The 20,522-nt window shown below is 34.5% G+C and overlaps 1 long non-coding RNA gene across 1 annotated transcript; it reads left to right on the plus strand.

Moving 5' to 3' along the window:
* The first annotated feature begins 409 nt into the window (after positions 1-409).
* On the plus strand, positions 410-19,310 carry LOC118762677. Its single transcript, XR_004998443.1, has 3 exons — positions 410-419; positions 2,376-2,381; positions 19,230-19,310. It is a non-coding gene; the product is annotated as an uncharacterized LOC118762677 (long non-coding RNA).
* Positions 19,311-20,522: the final 1,212 nt, after the last annotated feature.

Below are 20,522 nucleotides of genomic sequence, written 5' to 3' on the forward strand. Positions count from 1 at the left end.
ATATATGTAAATAAGTATATGAATATGTATGTCTATCTATCTATCTATCTATCTATCTATCTATCTATCTATCTATCTATATATATATATATATTATATATATATATATATATGAAATGTGGTACGTTAGTAAAATGCGTCAGTGTATTTGTTGAAGATAGAAAGAGAATGGGACTGTGAGAGAGAGAGGAGAATGAATAAAAGTGTTGCTATTGAAAGAAAGAAAAATGTGAAAACCATCTTGGTGCTATGCATACGTAAACATGAATTTTCTTAACATGTGTATCATTTACTAGTCACGAGATACTATAAGTTAAGAGAATCGGAGGTCGTGATTTAGAAGACATTTCCAAGATTATTTGTAATGGAAGAGAAGCAAATATTCATTAAACCGGAGTCGAAATTAAAAGTTTGTTCTTGTAACTAATTTTTGTTTTTGCAGTCAATTTCGGATCCTGTAGCTGGGCCAATATTAAGTATTTGAGATTAAATTTACTTACTGTGAAGGAGTGATGCTAGAGCGGTGAAATCTTTCTTGGATTGATTTCAAATGTTCTTATCAATAACTGCTTTGTTTCTTCTCCGATAAATTGACATCCGACTCTTCGAAGAAGATTTAAATGCAATTGTCAGCAACAGAGGATGCGGCGGCATCATCACTGCGCTACTGGTACCCAAACAAGTGGGGCTTTTTATGTTGGGGAACAGATGATATTCAGATGAGGCCAAATAAAGAGAATAGATGGGGATGATCAACCACTTCAAATCCACAACTTCGCACAACAGTCATTGAAACCAAGGCCATGCGTGCTAGAGTATTATCCCCATGAAATAAGACGAATTCCATCTTTTGTCCTGGGTTTTGCTTTTGATAGATTTTCATAAATGCCTCAGAAAGTTGGCATAGTACTGACCTTTCTGAAGATAGTCAATAAACATGATGCTTTTTTCCAAACGAGAAAATTGAGGCTATGAAATAACCTTGGCCTTTTTGAGCAGGTGATGAAAATGAAGGAGAATCAAATCAGAACATGGAAAAAAGACAAAACCACCAACAATATTATCAACGGTCTTTATCACTATAATAGAAACAATGAAGAAGATGATTTGCGTGTTATTCACGCGTTACGCCGACCATGGGCTGTTGAAATAGTTTGTAGGTGTGGGTTTACTGGTAGTAAAGAGTAGAAGGTAGAAATGAATTCCAGCATGCGCAATAAAAAGAGGTGAAGGAATAGATATTATATATATATATATATATATATATATATATATAACAGATGGAGGTGGATAAAGCACAGAAGTAAATCAAAGAAATTTCAGTTTAGAAAGAATTAAATGAAATAATTTAAACAGCACCGCCTCGACTAGCTTCCGTGCCGGTGGCACATAAAATACACCAATCCGACCGTGGCCGTTGCCAGCCTCGCCTGGCACCTGTGCAGGTGGCACGTAAAAAGCACCCACTACACTCACGGAGTGGTTGGCGTTAGGAAGGGCATCCAGCTGTAGAAACATTGCCAGATTAGACTGGAGCCTGGTGCAGCCTTCTGGCTTCCCAGAACCCCGGTCGAACCGTCCAACCCATGCTAGCATGGAGAACGGACGTTAAACAATGATGATGATGATGATGATGATTATATAAAGAAAATATAGAATATTACCGGTTTCGATGATGAATCTCTTCTTATCAAATATTGATAAAAATATATTACAATTTGAAGTAAAATCAGTTTATCTTCTCTCTGGGGATGAAAAACATGTTTGGAGTTTGAGAGTTCAAATTGTTAGAGAAGGTACTTAGTTGTCTTTTGTGCAAAAAACCTTTCTGTGTGTTTCTGCCAAGATAGCGGCTTAAAAACCCTGATTGAATGGGTTATATGTCCACCTGTGTGTGAGTGTGTGTTTGTGTATGTGTATGTGTGTATGTGTATCTGCGTGTGTGTATGTGTGTGTATTGTGTTGAATATTCTTTCAATATGTTTTGGAATGTAACCAGCTGTGGGTTGAGGGGTGTGCATTTTGTGATGAATATGTTGTTAAAGAAAGATAGATTTTCATAAATGCCTCAGCAAGTTGGCATAGTACTGACCTTTCTGAAGATAGTCAATAAACACGATGCCTTTTCCAAACACACACAAATACACAGGTGGAAGCACTCAGAAGAAAACAACAAACCTAAAGGAAAATCCTAACTCTTTCTTTAACAAGACGTTCATTACAATATACACGTCCATCAACACACAGCTGGTCACATTCCAAACATATTGAAAGGACTTTCAACACATGCACACACACAGAGACACACTCACACTCACGCATAAATCCCATTCAATAAATGCTTTTATGCCACTTCCTGCCAAGAACCCATGGAGTGAATTGTTTTTAGACAGTAGACAACTAACTAAACACCCTCTCTAACACCTTGAACTCTGTACCAAACTATATTTAAAGAAGACTTCAACGAAAAATCTCCAGGCATGTTTTTGACCTCCAGACAAAAAACTATTCTTACTTCAATTTTTTATAAATTTTTACTAATATTTGATGAGATTCATCGTCGAAACCAGTAATATTCTACATTTTAAAATATAATTTTTAGATCATTTTATTAAATTCTTTCTAAATTGAAATGTCTTCGATTTATTTCTGTGCTATTTCCGCCTCCAACTTTTATATATAAAAATTTGATTTGTATAGATCTCCAATCATTTCCAACTGTATATATATATATATATATATAATATATATATATATATATATATATATACATATATTTGCGTATGTATGCGTGGGTGAATAGTGTTTATAGAGTGTGTGTATGTGTGTGTGAGTACCATTCGGTCTCCTTGCGCCAATTCTGACACAGACTCAAGCAGAAGTACACAAGCACGGCTACATAAACACACATACAGACATACACGAGAGCGCAGACACAGTAACACGGGCGCACGTGCATGCACATGCACGCACACCATACACACATGCAAGTACACGCGCACCAGCACACACGCATACACACACACTCAAATACACAGACACTCATGTTCATAAACGTATAAGTATCTCTCAGAACATTCTTTTCCCCTCCGTAGGATAAATAAACTCGAGAAGTCGCCAGCAACGTAAATAGCCTATCTTTTCTCAAACTCGGCTTTTAGAGGCAGACAGAGGGAGAGAAATTGTGTGTGTGTGTGTGTGTGTGTGTGTCATTGCGTGTGAATGCCATTGTGTATGTTTGTCATTGTGCGTGTGTTTGTGTCTGTATATGCGTGCATGTCTGAAGCTGAATGATCCAAAGAGCTCTCGAATCGTATGGATATGAACTTAAAGCTTGTATACGTTTTGAAAATAAACATAAATTAGTCAATAGGCACCTGCATTTCCTATGTTTTTCAAGATTTCAACAATTTCTAACTTAGAAGATGATACAGAATTATACACTTCTCAAAACATGTCAATAACCAATCTATAAGGATTGATGTTTTCTTGGGGCTATTCTGCTTCACATATATCCAAAAGCTCTGACTATAAAGCGAGGCTGTATCTATGAACTACAATTGTGTGCACAAAATACTTATCTATTTATCCATCTATACGTATATTTGACTATGCATATATTTATCCATGTATACGTATATCTGACTTTATGCGAGCAGATAGGCATATAAGTATACACACATAGATATGTGTTTGTAATTTTGTGCATATGTGTGTTGTGTGTGTGTGAGAAAGAGAGAGATTACTCCTGCTTTCTGTGCGTTTTAGCTGCTCTCATAAACTTCCGTCGCGTTAGTTCAATTGACTTTTTAGTCAATCTATTTTGTATACTGGGCTTTAAACCAAAGCATTGCAGTAACTTTACTACTGATGTGACCCAATTAACATAGATAACTTGACCTTCGAAAGCAAACAGCTAAAACAAATTATGCAAGTCATTTTATCGGACGTTTTAACAACATTGTAAATTCGGCACCTTAGTATGTAATTATATACTTACACATATACATGCAACACACACACGCATATACAAACACCCACAGAGATATAGACGCAGACACAAAGATACACACAGCAAATAATGTACAAATATTATATGCGCCACACACACACATGCATGTTTGTGTGTGTGTGTGTGTATAGTGCGTAAGAGAAAAGAGAGGTAACATATAGAATATATATATATATATATATATATATATATATATATATATGCATACATACACATATATACATACATGCATACATATGTGTATGTATATATATATGAATGTATACATATATATGCATATATTTACTTACATATATGTATATATATATGTTTATATCTATATATATCTGTACACACACAGACATACACATACATATACATATATACGTATGTGTGCGAGTAGAGGGAGAGGGAGAGAGAGAAAGAGATGGAGGATGGGGAGAGAGAGACTGGGAAGAGGATACAGAGAAAGTGATGAAAATATAAAATATAAAAATTATACTCAACATTTTTATTTATGTAAATGAAAGAATCTTGGTGTAAGAGTTTGGGTGTAGGTCACTGTTAAAACAAAGACACTTGTGTAACAATAGTTATCCGTTGTAGCAGTATAGATTTTTGTTTAAATCGATAACCAATAGACTGTCAATTTAATCATACACATTCTAAAACATCTGTGTAAAGATACACACGCATATGCATAAATGTATGTGTGTGCCCTATTTGCGTGTTTGTAAATATATATATATATATATATATATAAGTCTGTGTGTGTGTGTGTGTGTGTGTGTGTATGCGTGTGTGTATGAATGGATTTTGGTTTTCTTGTTAGTTTGTGTTCGATTGTGAACAGCAAGAATATAGAATTTCATTTGTTAGATTTGATGAGGAAAATTGTCTCGGTAAATTAAATTACAGTGAAAATAATTAACCTTTACAACTCACCATTTATAAAATATGAGTTGCCAGATTTATTATTATTATCAGCATCATCATCATCATCATCATTATTATTATTATTATTATTATTATTATTATTAATAATAATAATAATAGGGCGGTGAGCTAGCAGAATCATTAGCACACTAAGCAAAATGATTAGCACCATTTCAACCATTTCTACTTTCTGAGTTCAAATCTCTCCAAGATCTACTTTGCTTTTCATCCTGTCGGAGTCGATAAAATAAGTAGCAATTGAGCATTAGAGTCGAGGTAATCGACTTAAACCTTCCCCCTAAAATGCTGGCTTTGTACCCTGATGCAGTACCAGGCAGGAGCTCTCATGGCTTTTGATCTTAACTGATTGGAAGTGTTACCATGTACGTTGTTTTGTGTTCGTATAAAAGATGGGCTACAGCAAATATTCTGCCTAATACTACAGATTTGCTTGTCAGTTGTTTGACCTTAACGAATTGAGCATGTCCGTTCGTGGTTGACGATATCTGCACCTCTGCTCACGAGCAGAAGTAGTTGGGGATCATAGCCACATGTTGAGAGGAATTAATTGGGATTTGAATAATTATTTATTATTATTACATTGATTATTATGCTTACTGTTTATTGTCTTTGCGCAGCTTCTAACACTGGATATGTACAATGGTGCAAGCTCTTCACTACAAGTGAACTAAGGTAACTCCCCTTATTTTTCGAGCACCATCAGGAGTATTCGAGCGGTCCCAAGCAGTGCTGTTTTCTGCAAGTGCTCCAGCCTTATTGCAACCCATATTTGTTCCATGTACTTCTCATGATTTTTACTCACTGTCCCCAGGGCTCCGACAATTATCGGTACACCTACCAACTTTTTTAGCGACTACAACTGCTTAACTTCCCAAGCTAACCTGTCATATCTATTGACTTTTCTTTCTTCCTTATCCCATACCATGCTATGTTGTTTTCTTCTGCTCTAACGTTGTGCCCGCATCTAATCAATCCTCTTCTGCTTCTTTTTCTTGGTACATACAGTCTGTCTGTGTAACCTTTGGGGTGGAGTATCCCATATCTAGTCAGTAACTTCCATGTCTTCCTATCTAAGCTGTTTAGTTCGCTTACTGTCCATGCGATTACCCCTGCTCTATATCCAAGTAGTGAAACCGCCGAGGTGTTGATAGCTTCATTCTTATTTCGTCCGTTTAATTTCGACTTAAGGATCAGTCTCAGCCTGCGCAAGTAGTCCATCTTAAATTTTTCTGTCATTTCTTTCTCCTTCAATTTTTCCATTTCCAATATCCCAAATTACTTATAGCCCTCTATTCTATCTCCTTCATATCCTCCCCCGACGGTATCGCTAGCCCGTACATACATTTAGTTTCGCCTCTCTTCAAAACTAACACACCACACTTTTTCAGTCCGAGCTTCATTCTGATATCGGCACTGAATGTATACACCGTATCAACGAGGTAACTGACTTGCGATTCATCTTTACCATAAAGTTTGAGGTCATCCATGAATAAGAAGTGGTTGGCTATTTGTTGGCGGTTCTTGAACGCATACCCAGCCTTTGCTTTCCTCAGAACAACGAGATGAAGATGCTGTGTTAACGAAATTAGCAACTTAAACAACTCGTTACCACATTACCATGAAAAGCAACAAGAACATCACCAAGATCAAGGACAATTACCCTAATTTCCAACAAAGCACTATGCGACATAAACCTCTCCATTGAGATCACTCACATGTGTTGGGCAGAAGATAGCGACAAAGTGGGAATGTCGTGAGAACTATTCTAGTAAAGTAGGATGAGAAAAACGTGAAGTCAATGCCAGGTATTCTGACGAGAGGTGACATATTCTTTACATGGACCCTAGTAATTATCTTATCAGACCCTGAAGTGGTGGAACACAAGTCGATCTCCGTGGCATTTGCACTTAGAACTTCAAGAACTGGAAGAAATGCTGTTGAGCATTTTATTAGATGTGGTAACGAATTTACCTGATCACTGCCCAATGCATACATACATACATACATACATACATACATACATACATACATACATACATACATACATACATACATACATATGCATACATACAAAGAAAGAAAGAAAGAAACAAATAAACCTTGTTGTTGATGTTGAAGTTCCAATGCAGTATCCTTAGATCTAAGTTACAAACTGGTTCTTTCTCTATTGGCAAGGAATATTGAAATAAACTGAATAACGACATGCATACATACATACGAATGTGTCATTACGGTATTACCTACCGATGAGACATGATGTTGTAGCTAGGACATTCTATAATGAAATCCGTTGGAAGGATAACCCCGAGGACAAAAAATAACAGCCTACAGTATGGTAGAAGCCATAGCCACTTGTAATAAAAAGGAATACTGGTGGAATGTCCTCGTGAAAACCTTAATAAAATGTAAGCGCAACAAACGTTATATAATGATTTGGGATAGAGAAGAGAAACTGTGCACAGTTGTGGAAATAGTTGCCCAGAAGATGTTAACATAAAGCTGAAGCAGTAAAAAAGAGAATGCCTACGCTTAATTACTTAGAAATCTGCAGTTACTCTATCCAGATTACAAGTTCAGGTTTACAACTGTAAGTATTGGGTATATCTAACACACTGTCTAATTACCAATCTTGAGAAATTAGGCTTCTCAAAACCAGAAACGTGAAACATAATTTGAAGACTACAGATCCAGTCCAGCACTGGAACTGTAAATATCTGTAAAACTTTCCAGACCTTCATAATTTAAATATATATGAACATGTCTAGATATGCAAATATATGCATGAGAAAACATACATAAAACAAAACATACAAATCTGCACATGTGCATACATACATACATACATACATACATACATACATACATACAAAAATACCCTATTATTGATGTTGAAATTCCAATGAAAGTCATGAATCTAGGTTAGAAGCCGGCTCTTTCTCTATTGGCAAGAAATCTTGAAATAAAACTGAATAATGACATACATCGAATTATATATATCAAATTGACAAAAAATGTTACATATGAATGTTAACTGCGAAAAAAAAATTACAGGAGATTTTCACAAAAAATTGGATTCCGTTTCTGGGGATTGGACCAGAGAAATAGATAGGAAGTAAAGTGACATATCTCCATCTTTCAAAGACAGAGCAATTATCGTTATGTTGAGGTAGGGATATTTATTAGAATCCCTGGCCGATTGATAACACAATGCGGTTTTTATCGCTGGACAGTCACTTAGGAATGCATGACACGTCTTCAGAATTTCGGGCAAGGCCAGGCAACAGACAGAACCTTCTGTTCAACCCCTGGACATTGACTGGTTTCGCAATAGAGAAAAGGTCATGATAATCAGAGTTGAAATTTCTGATCTCACTGACTCATTAAAGAAAGCTGTTAAATTATTTTGAGCCTTCATTATAGAGGAAATATATGAAAAAAGTAAAGATTATTCATAAATATACAAAAGTAATATATTTGTATGTATGCTCTTAGTTTATATATATCTCAAAATACGATGTAAAACCGATGCTCTGCTATTGATTTTTAATTTTTTTCATTTATCTATGTATGAACATCACTGCATGATTGTAATTCAAATGTAAACCCTAGCTGAATATATGAATGGGCCTTGTTAGCAAAATGAAAAAGGATCTCTTCCTGCTGTTGTTGTTTTTGTTGTTGCTGTTACTATTGTTGTTGTTGTTCTTGTTTATCTGCATATTTATTTATTTATTTATGTACATATTTATTTGTTCTTATTTATGTGCATATTTATTATTGTCTTTGTTGTTGGCATTGTAGTTACTGCTGATGTTGTTCATGCTTTTGTTTTTTTCTTCATGATGTTGTCTTAGGGATTTGCATTAATGAGATGAAAATAAAGCAAAACAATTATTTTTCATACATTTTCTTTTTGTTTTTTCATTCACGTTAAAGCCATTTTTTATCCTATTCAATATTGGAAAAGTAAACTTTGCTTTCAATATAATTTTATATTGTCTTTATTCATTTTTCTTTTGTAACTTTAGATTAGGAAATTTATTTCATTTTATTTTCATTTCTTTATTTTTTGTTAATGTAAATAATTTTCACACAAACATACATATTAATGTTTTAAGTGTTTGCTTTTCAGAGACGGCAGAGAAATTTTTATATACTTTTTTAAAGTATAAAATACTCTGTCATAAAACAAATAATTGATTCCATTCTTTGTGACATTGCTGTATTAAATCTATGAGGTAAAATAAATCTTTGAAATGCAGAACAGACGTGCCTCGTCGAAAGTTGGTTATAAGTTTAATCCAAACTTAGTAATGAAAGCAAACATTTTGTCCGTTATTTTCATGAGAAAAGAACAATGAAATTAAATTCAATGACAATAAATTTATGTTAGACAAATAAAAAAAATATTTAAATAAAATCCTCCGTATTGTTGTTGAATCTTATCACGTTCAATGGCTGTTCGTCTAACTCTGTTCGAGAATGGATGTCTAGTGAAGTTGGCTATGCATTTGTGAACTTATTTTCATTGGTAGACAGACTCTAATACAATTAATACTCACACGAATATTTATAGCAGATGATCTCTCTCTAGCAGGAGACGACGGTTAATAATATATTCCAGGCAGTAAACGTAAGATTCAAGTATTGTGTAAATAAAGCAACATAAAAAAGACAATTAATATTATAGTTTTGCTTAGTTACATATGAGCAAATCTATTCGATCCGTGACCATGTCGTCCTTATTTCAGACATAGAAATAAATGACTAGACTAGTGAATTTACGCCTTCTTGTCAGATTATTTTCATTCAGATGGTTATAGCTTGAACGAGTTTTAACTGAAATTTCTAGGGAATACATAGTATATCATTCGTTTGCATTATAAGTATTGAGTTATGATTCAATGCAATAATTCACACTATGTTGTGATTTTGTTGTAACTCTCTCAATAGACTTAATGTTTCAGTTGCGTATATATATATATATATATATATATATATATATATATATATATATATATAACATTAGTGTGACATATCGGACATGTCATCTGAAAATCTTGCCTACTATCCGCTAGTATAATTTATGTTGCACCGCATTAAGTGGTATGCCAAATAAACAAGAGGAATATATGATAGCTTCTTGTATCTCTTGAACACATTTCCGCTTGGTTCATGTGAGTGTCTTAAAAGCAACAAATTCCTAAACGCTACACTTAACTATTAATCTTGGCGAGGAAATAACATAGGTCAGTGATAATATTGAAACCATTGTGGCAGGCAAAATATTTTGCTTTACAGACGAGCTAGGGCACATGCCATGCGTATTTAGTCCACATAATATGAGATCTCAGTCAAAATTTACTCTTCAACTTTTTACCACAGGCATATATGGGGTCATAATAGTACGACAATTTTCAAAACGATGATACATATTAAATTTATTACATAATAAATTATATTAAACGTTATCACAAAATCATTACAACTAAGCTAAGCTCTGTTATTTATGTTTCCGGAAATGCAAGGTTTTTGAATGAGTATTCTGTATCGTTTTATTTTGAGGAGTGATGGGGAAGCTTCAAAACGCCGACGGCTGCACACACACACACACACACACACACACACACAGAGACACACACACACAAACACGTATATAAAGGAAAACTCGCACTTGCACACAAATGCACACGCACAAACATATACAGACATAGAAACACGCACATGCATGTGCACGTGCGCACACACATACATAATCACACAACACACACACATGCACACAGACATATATACACGTATATATATACATATATATACAAACACATATATCTATCTATATATATAAATACACATATATCTATACATGTGTATATACATACGTATCTATATATATATATATACATACATATATACATACGTATATACATATATGCATGCATACACACAAACATATATGTATATATAAAGGCTTCAAGAGGTTGAAGTTCAACCTCTGACTGGGTTCCAACCTCTCGACTCAGATCAATGAGGATCGATTTTACAAGCTCATCCACATAATTCTACTACAGTCATCTAAGAAATTGGTTGAGTTGGTAGGATGTTGTCATGATACCATGCCCGTCACCTTCATTCGAGAGGTGATGTCATAGGTACCATACACTCCAAAGAAAGGGAAAAAATCACCCCAGCTCTTCTATTTCTATCGATCTGTTTATATGTCGCATAGACACCGGTGAGGAAAATAAGGTGAGTTTATTTTAATATGAAGCAGTGAACAGAATGGCTAAGTCTTGACCGAACCACCCCCTCACATCGAGCTGCATCACCGCAAGACAGGAATCTTGAAATTAACCGCCGTGAGTGCAGAGCCTTACGTTCTACCAATAGATCTGTTCAACTAATTAATCCAAGTGATACAACCCGGCCGGCGATACATCGTGCTTCTTTAATGCCACAATGTTTGCTACCAGCTCATTAGTTCTATTAAAGATGCTATTCAATAACTCAGTTGAGATGCACTGTACTTTTTATGATTTAGCATTCTCAGATTATGATGCGAAAATATGAAAGCTCATAAAATCATAATAACGATCAAAATTATCAAAATTATCTTGACAGCGTATCAGTGACCCAGAGATCTGCTTTAAAATCATATCACCGATACAAAACTTTAACAAAATTGAAATTATTGGCTCTCATGAACTGGAAATAAATTTTGCACTGACTGGATAAGCTAGCAAAAACCCAGAAATGTTAGATACCCCTTATTCTTATGTATGCTTTGGTGAATGATGTTCCAAGATGTCCGATGTAGGAAATATCTTCACTATGTATTCTATATATGAGTGAGTAATATAGGGATGATAATATTCTCAACGTAATAGCTATGTATACTAACCGCGACAAATGTATGCTGCATGCTGGGCATTCGAGATACATACCGCACACCTATATCACATTGCACGCAATTTTCATTCCGACTACTTCACTTACATAGTTTGCTTCTTACCGAGGCTACTACAGAAGCCGCTTACTCAAAGTACAATGCAATAAGACAAAAGTCGTATCCGCGTTTTTGAGAAGCAGACGTTTTCTCCATTCAACGGATCCAATAATAAATCTTGTATAGAGAGAATGTCTTTTAAAATCTATCTGATGGTATGCAAGTGAAATTGTTATGCAATGCGAATTGGTGATTTTGTAAGAGGATTTCGCTAACAATATAGGAAATGCTCTGTCACGAATATATATATATATATATGTTTACTTCTTTAGATAAAATATTTAGAATGAACACCGTATTGGTTATGAACTTGAATTTTTAGGTACATCATTAAAATTCATTGAGTATGCATGGCAAAATATATTGCTAAAATACTGTGATATACATTTCCAACAACAATGAAAAGTAATTCTTAGTATTAACAGAAATATCATGCCACACACTTACATCTAACAAAACATAGCACAATGACTGACGTATACACACTTAACACGAATGATTTCAATGCAAAAATATGTTTAAATTCAAATTTCACTTTACCTCATAAAATACATAAAGTATAGTGAGATAAGTAGAATGCTTAATTCTTTCGATTTTTCCTGCTATATTTATCTTTCCGTAAAAATTACGAAACCACGTGAAAATCACAATAGCTATATTACGAAGAAAAGAATAATTTTTCAATTTAATAAAATTCTGTTTGACAAACAAATGGAACCAGTTTCTTCGATAGGGCTGCGAGATTTATTCATACATAAGGAAATATTTGGAAAACCACCCAAAGTAAAGGTTTCGAGTTTTGAGACAAGGCCAATAATTTTACAGGAAGAGTGTTAGTCAATAACATCAAAACCAGTGCAAAACTTGTACTTAATCTATCGATCTCCAAAGGATGAAAAGTGAAGTAATTCGGTAAATTTTGAAGTCAGCCCCTAATGAGTCGGACGAAACACTGAAAAACATTTTGTCTACTGCAATAATGATTGCGCTTGTTCATAACATTAGCGTCATAAAATTATGAAATCGAGATAGCATAAAATTGATATAACTAGCAAGCAAAATTTTAGAGAATTTTTATAGAGAATATCAGTCATAGAATAGAGAAACCTATATACAATTATGAAGTGATAACCTTAAATTAGACATAAATCTTGCGTAAATCATTGGATATGGGTGAGAGCTGGAAATTGAACAAGTATTAAAATCTAATGAAGTATCACGTTTTCAGATGATTTTACCATATTTCAGCAACATGTGAATAATTTCAGATATTGTTAATATAATAGTCACAAGCAACGTATTAATGGTTTCATTTCTAGTAGGTTGATCAAGATCTTACGTAGAATATATCACCACTACCAATTTGTATATTCATAAAATATACAAACCTAAATTTTTTAAGTGTGCATCACAGAAAGATGGGTGGGACACAGGACATTTTATATAAAATCTGACACAAACGTCTGGAATGTGAGATAGAAACCGGATAGAGAATGTACGCATTAAATGCACAGCATTAATGGTAATGATGCATTTCTTACTAAAAGTAAAGGAAACCGCAGTTCGTGTCTATCATTCCAAGACAGGACAGACAATCTCAGGGTGGTCCGCAAAATTCGGTCCTCTAGCTCTTATTCATTTGTATTGACCAACTGAGCAAAGTGAGGGGACAACAAGTGATTCCTCTCCACCCCATCACAAGATGTCCTGTAGTGTAGTCTAAACGGATACCACGTATTTGCGAAAAGTTTATAAGTATCACGCAGTCTGCATACTAAAAATTCAAATATATAGCAGCTCTTGAAAACAAAATGCAGTTATAGCTTTTGGGAAAGTGTAATATCGTGTACGTTAATTGGCATCCATGTCAAATGTCTAGCCTGTATTCATGCTCAATATCTGCATATGATTTTCGAGAGCAACTGTATATACCAGAGTATGTGAAACCATCTTGGCTTCAGATACTTCGATGAAGACTAGTAAAACTTTCCTTTACTTAGTTATTTCAGACAAATAGCTGTGGGATTCGGTTACCTAAATTCGTTTCAAAATTATTAAGTACAGAGCTATAAATGTCACTAATAAGTAACGCATTCATTCCGAACAAATATCGAAGAGAACATTTTTTAACTATTCCTTATTCTTATTGAATTTTACTACCATAAACTCATACCGGGTTATCAGACTATTTATCAATACCAATGCGTAAATTCTGCATTAATTCAAATATCAAACGCATGTGGATAAAAGCTTGCACAAATCTGTTGTAACGCGAAACTTTGTAAGAGATATCCCCAAACGCTGAATGCATTGTGAACAGAAGCAGAACAGTTAAGTCGAACGGATAAATGGTAGATCATAAATTATTAAAGGATCATCGAGATTCGATGATCAAAATGAAGACACACATATATGTTTACACACGCGCGCGCGCGCGTACATACACAATTATAAATATGTATATAAATGTATATGTGCCTGTGCATGTGTATGATTTTGTATGCGAATGCATGTCTCATTCTGTGTGTATAACATATTTGTATACTTTTAAGAAATGGATTTGCGTTCACGACCAGTGAAGTTTTCCGTTTTATCTTTCCCTTTTTCTATAATTTTTTTAAAGATAACATTAGGATTGACATTTGCAGCTATTCTAATTCTATGTATGTATGTATGTATGTATGTATGTATGTATGTATGTATGTATGTACGTATGTATGTATGTACGTATGTATGTATGTACGTATGTATGTATGAAAAGAAAAAAGCGCAAATAAATAATAATCTTATTTTCTCATGTTTCATAACACCAACTAGAGGAAGAGGAACACTAACAAATACAAAAAATTATTGTTGTTGTTATTATTATCATCATCACCATTAATAATAATAATGATGATGATGATGATGATGACGATGCATCAGTAAGTTTTTGTAAATCTTCCAATAGTTCAAGAAATTTATATAATTTGCACAAAGCGAAAGTATTAGGAATGTTAAAGAAAAAAATGTATTTTGAAAAAGTAGAAGTTTATCATGTTTTTGAAATGGCTTCTGCTATTACACGATCGAGGTAATATTCCTGTTATGCAAGCAAAATTGTCTTTGTGATAAATTAAAAAAGAAACGTATATATAAAAAGAACAGCAAACGAAAAGAATGTAGCACGAAAACAACGTTTAGAATAATGTAGAAATATAAAAAAAATTAAATCTGAAAATATAAAATTTGTGGAATAGAGGATATAAAAATATGAAACACCAGTCTTGTAAAAATAGGAATAAATTAATTTAACTTATTTTTGTATTTTATTTTGTTAGTTTCTCTCGTGTAAAGATGTCAATTCTCTGTGGTTAAACAGTAGAAAGCTTTTGACCAATATAACTGAAAACACCATAGTTTTGAAGAAAGATTATTGATTACTGCATTGAAAAACTTGAAGCAAAATATTTATTTATTTCTTAGCTATAAAGTATGTGTATGCGTATAATTACAAGCCGAGTCTACCAAACGACTTAAGCGAAGTATTTTGACTTACTCATCATGCTTGATATTCTAAGCTAAAGTTCTTCAATTGAAATAGTGTTTGCCTTTCCGTAGGTCACCTTTGCTCGTACCCTATACAAATATAATGGAATTAGTCGAAAGCATAAAGCCTAATATAATTTAAGAGATAAAATATTCTACTTCCAAGTGGTATTAGTACAGGTTCATATTTTAGTGAACCGAAATTTGGGTATTTGTTAAGGTAGAGGAATCATATATAGCTGTCTTATTGTTTAATCTTTTGTTTAGCCTGCCTGAATGATTTCATTTCCCTTTACGATCCTAGATAAAGTGATATTAGCATGCAACAAATATTTCACATGCCTGCAAAAGAGAAGTAGATTAGGCAACAAAATATCTGAAACTGGTGCGTAAGACAGCCATAGATTTGTAATAAGTATAAGTCAAACCTTAATTTAAATATATAATGCATATAAAGTGACATGTTCTACTTACGCATAGAACTATACTATTTGTTTGATTACACAGAAAGCAAGTTCACTTAAAAAAAGATATATGCATGTCTTCTTGCTTATAAACATTGAGTAGATAATCTTTTATTTGTTTCATTCATTTGACAGAGGTCTTTGTAAACCTAATACTTATTCTATCGGTCTATTATGCCAAACCACTAGATTACGGTCACGTAAACACACCAGCATCGTTTGTCCAGCGATGGTGTGAGTACAAACATAGAAACACAAACGCACAAGGACATACACACACATATATACATATATACGACGGGCTTCTTTCAGTTTCTCTCTGCGAATTCCACTCACAAGGCTTTGGTCGGCCTAAAGCTATAGTAGAAGACACTTGCCCGCAACGCAGTGGGACTGAACCCGGAACCATTTTGTTGGGAAGCAAGCTTCTTACTACACAGCCACGCCTGTGCCTTTTAACTTTTACTTATTTCAGTCATTAGACTGCAGTCATGCTTGAAGAATTTTAGACCAACGAATCTATTCCAGTAATTGTTTAAAGCCTCGTACATATACCCTCGGCCTCTTATGCTAATCCGTTAGGCTACGGGGACAAAAACATACCAAAAGATATTGTCTAGGGGTGAGGATGGCAGACACAAAGACATATGTATACGCATACACACACCCGCGCACACAAATACACAGAAACGCACATGCACACATACACACGCACATACACACATGCAATCGCACGCGCGCACACAAACATATGCAGTTAAAGGTAGGAGCTAGAAATACTCAATATAGAAAACAATATACGCTCAAATGCTCTCTGTAAATGTCTTTGTGTCTCTATGTTTCTGTATATGTGTTTATCCTACGAATATATTTATAAATCATTCAACAACTACCGTGGTTGAATATATTCTTAAGTCCAACATTTCGTCAATCGCAGTAGCTTCCAAGCTTCACCACTAATTCAGTTCTGAATTAAATTATAACATGTTGATAGCTTTAAAGAGGACACCTTCTCAGCTACATTTTGGCATAAGTAGCTTGAGATTTGGTTCAGTAGAAAAAAGTTACATCAAAATATCAAGGGGCAAAGTAAGGCAGATATTCATCTTCAATTAACATAATTTTTTAAATTTTAAATTAAAAGTATACTTTTCTTAGGTTTAAATGCATGAGGAATGCATGAGGAATTCAGAATCGCTAGTTGTATTGTAGAAAAATTAGTGGAAAAAGAGTTATCAGGCAAAATGTTACGAAATTTTATGTCAGTAAGTAAGGATGCAAGGCAGTAACGCTTAAGCAATAAGAATAAAGAATATATTGTTACGAACCTGTCGTCGCTCAAACTCGAACCCGGGACCCTACTAAGTCGAGCGACGACGATTGACCAGCTCAGTCGAACTGGAATCCGCTACACAGAGAGGATACGGTGGTGGGGGGATGGCAGCGAACTCGAACCGGCGACCGGAGATAACAACAACAACAGCAGAAAGAGATAGAGAAACGGCGGAAGGCAGTAACTTACATTTAACAACAGTTTATACGAATATTACGACATCAAATAAAATGTGATACAAAGCAGATACATTAAAGAAAATAACATGCAACAGAATTAAAAAGAAAACAACAAAATCAAAGGCATGCACGATACAACACAGTCCGGAGACAATCAAAACAAATAATGTTCAGCGCAAACAGTTCAAATCAAAGTCTTTCTCTTTCTTCCTTTTCTCTTTTGACACAATTCTTTTTAGTTCTTTACAACAGATTGCATCTTACGTCACAATTCTTTTTTTGCAATTTAAACATAAACAAAACATACCGTTACATTTTCTAGTTACAAACTCCTACTATACAACAATCCATGCCTTCACGCCGCAATCTCCCTTACCTCCTCAATCCTCTGTGTATGTCTTTCTCAACGTTGTCGTTGCCTCTCGCCATCACCACCCTCGCATCGACTGCTGTCCCTTGCCAATTGACTGTCTCTTCCGGCCCTTTTACTGTCTCAGGCAGAACTGACCTGTTGCCAAACTGATCCCGATGCCAACTGACTAACAAACACAGCTCGTCGCATTTTAAAGGGTGGTTTCTTAAACTTTCCCTGACCGGAAAAGGGTCAGATGTCTCTTCCAAACCCATTAATCTCTCCAGAAACCGACAGGACAAAGGCTTTATCTGTCTGCCTGGCGCCAAACCACGAAACCAGACCACAAGCACTCTGTTTCTCAACTGACCTCCACATCAATATTCTTAAAATGAATGCCTTACATTCTAAGGCATCGAGTTGACAGAATCGTTAGCACGCCGGGCGAAATGCTTAGCAAGTCTGTTGTTACGTTCTGATTTCAAATTCCGCCGAGGGGTCGATGTAATTGACTTAATCCGTTTGTCTGTCCTTGTTTATCCTCTCTGTATTTATCCCCTTGTGGGTAGTAAAGAAATAGGTATTTCGTGTCTTTACGTTCTGAGTTCAAATTCCGCCGAGGTCGACTTTACCTTTCATACTTTCGGGGTCGATTAAATAAGTACCAGTTTCGCACTGGGGTCAATGTAATCGACTTAATCCGTTCGTCTGTCCTTGTTTGCCCCCTCTGTGTTTAGCCCCTTGTGGGTAGTAAAGAAATAGGTATTCGTGTCTTTACGTTCTGAGTTCAAATTTCGCCGAGGTCGATTTTGAGCTACAGATTATTTAATTAATTTTTGTAACTAAACACTTTCAAACTTGCGATATTGTTAGAATGTGTCGCATAGAACAGGTTTTACTCCTAACATGTTTGACAAAATTTTTGTATTTTAGAAGCGGTATTTCGTCTGTTTTACTTTCTGAGTTCAAATTCTGCCGAAGTCGACTTTTCCTTTCATCCATTTCGGATTTATTCAATTAGACGTAGAGATTATTTAATTAATTTTTGAAACCAATTACTTTCAAACTTCTGATACTGGTAGAATGTGTCACATAGAACAGGGTTTACTCTTAACGTTCTTGATAAAATTTTGTAATTTAGAAGTTATTTCATCAGAAGTTATAGCGTGACAATAGACAAATTCATATTTGATAAGTGCCAATACAGGAACCTCTCAGCTTTTGACTTACTCTCTAATTTCTGCCGATGATATATATACACATCACAATAATACTCTAATTGAATATTTTAGTTCGTAACTTTTAATAATATTAACATCTTTAACTTAGCGATTACATTACAGGTTTTATTTCTTCATATATATATTTTTTCATTCCTTATTTTTTTTATTCTTTATCATATGAAGTAAGTTAAACCTTTAGTTTTTAGGTATTTTTAGGAATTTGACCTAAGGAGTGACTGTTTTGGGAGTAAAATCCTTTTCCCGTTCAAATAAACTTGGATATGGTTTGCTTATATGATTTTATATAGTCCTAATGCAGCCATGAAACACGTGTAGTCGATGTACAAGTACTTTTATGCATTATATTATTGTATTAAATTTTATTGTTCAATTCATACTTTATTTGATTTTAGATAAATATTTTTATGATGAATGTTTCTTTGTATGTTATCCGCTGTGATTTTAAAAGTATTTGCTCTTATATATTATATGATTGTAATAATCTTACTGTTCAATATTATATATTATTAAAACTTTAGATTAGTATTGTGTATGGTATATGTCCCACAGCATGGTTTTGGACGGGTTTATTCATTGACTGAGTTGTGGAATGGTGGTTCGTCTCTAAATTAGTTATATACTTATTATATATTATATATTACGAAATTCGGTCTAATATTGTTATACTGAATTTTACCTGTAAGTTTGGAATAATAATTTATTCCCTGATATTATTATTATTATACACATTACATATATGTGTAAAAAAAGCTCTTCACGCAGTCGAACCAATGAAAGAGCCTCTACCTGGTCACCCGAAATGCTAAACAAATAGCAGCCAAAATATCCCCCTACTTAAATCACACGTCCATTGTATGAAATGTCCTACATTATCCCTAAAAAACTGTTTTGTGAAGGCTGGAATGTCTTTGATGATCGGTTTGAAGTATCAGGGCTCATTTGAGGTTAAATAACAACAAAATTATGGTCAATTTCTGTATTAACACCCGCACGATTTTCGCTAAGGAAAAAAAATTGATTTTTTGCGTGGAATCAAGTACTCTGAACTCCTGATATGCTGCAAATCCATTATTTTGGTTCGGAAAAATGAGGTGGGGCAGGTTTTCCCTCCAATCCCGGAATCATTGGAATTTTTTTTCATTGAATGAATTTCTGTGACCTCCTAAGATTGCAAAATTAGGTTACACGAATGAGCCGTCTTTTGTTTGCCTGTCCTTCTAATTGTTGTTGCTATTGTGCGTCTTTGTATCGTCTACCTGTCCGAATGTTTTAATGTCCTCTAATGCGTTTTTGTTCCATTTTATATCAAAAGCAGTCACTGAATGCGAGTCGTGAACTGAAAGAACAGCTGGAAGTTGATCCGGACCTTTTCTCGAAGGTCATCACTGGTGATGAAAGATGGTGCTACGGAATTTGCAGATATGGAAGAGGTGAAGACAAAATGACGGAGGCGTGAAAAGGCACTACTTCG

This window comes from Octopus sinensis, linkage group LG3 (genome assembly GCF_006345805.1).
Source record: "Octopus sinensis linkage group LG3, ASM634580v1, whole genome shotgun sequence".
Lineage (NCBI taxonomy): Eukaryota > Metazoa > Mollusca > Cephalopoda > Octopoda > Octopodidae > Octopus > Octopus sinensis.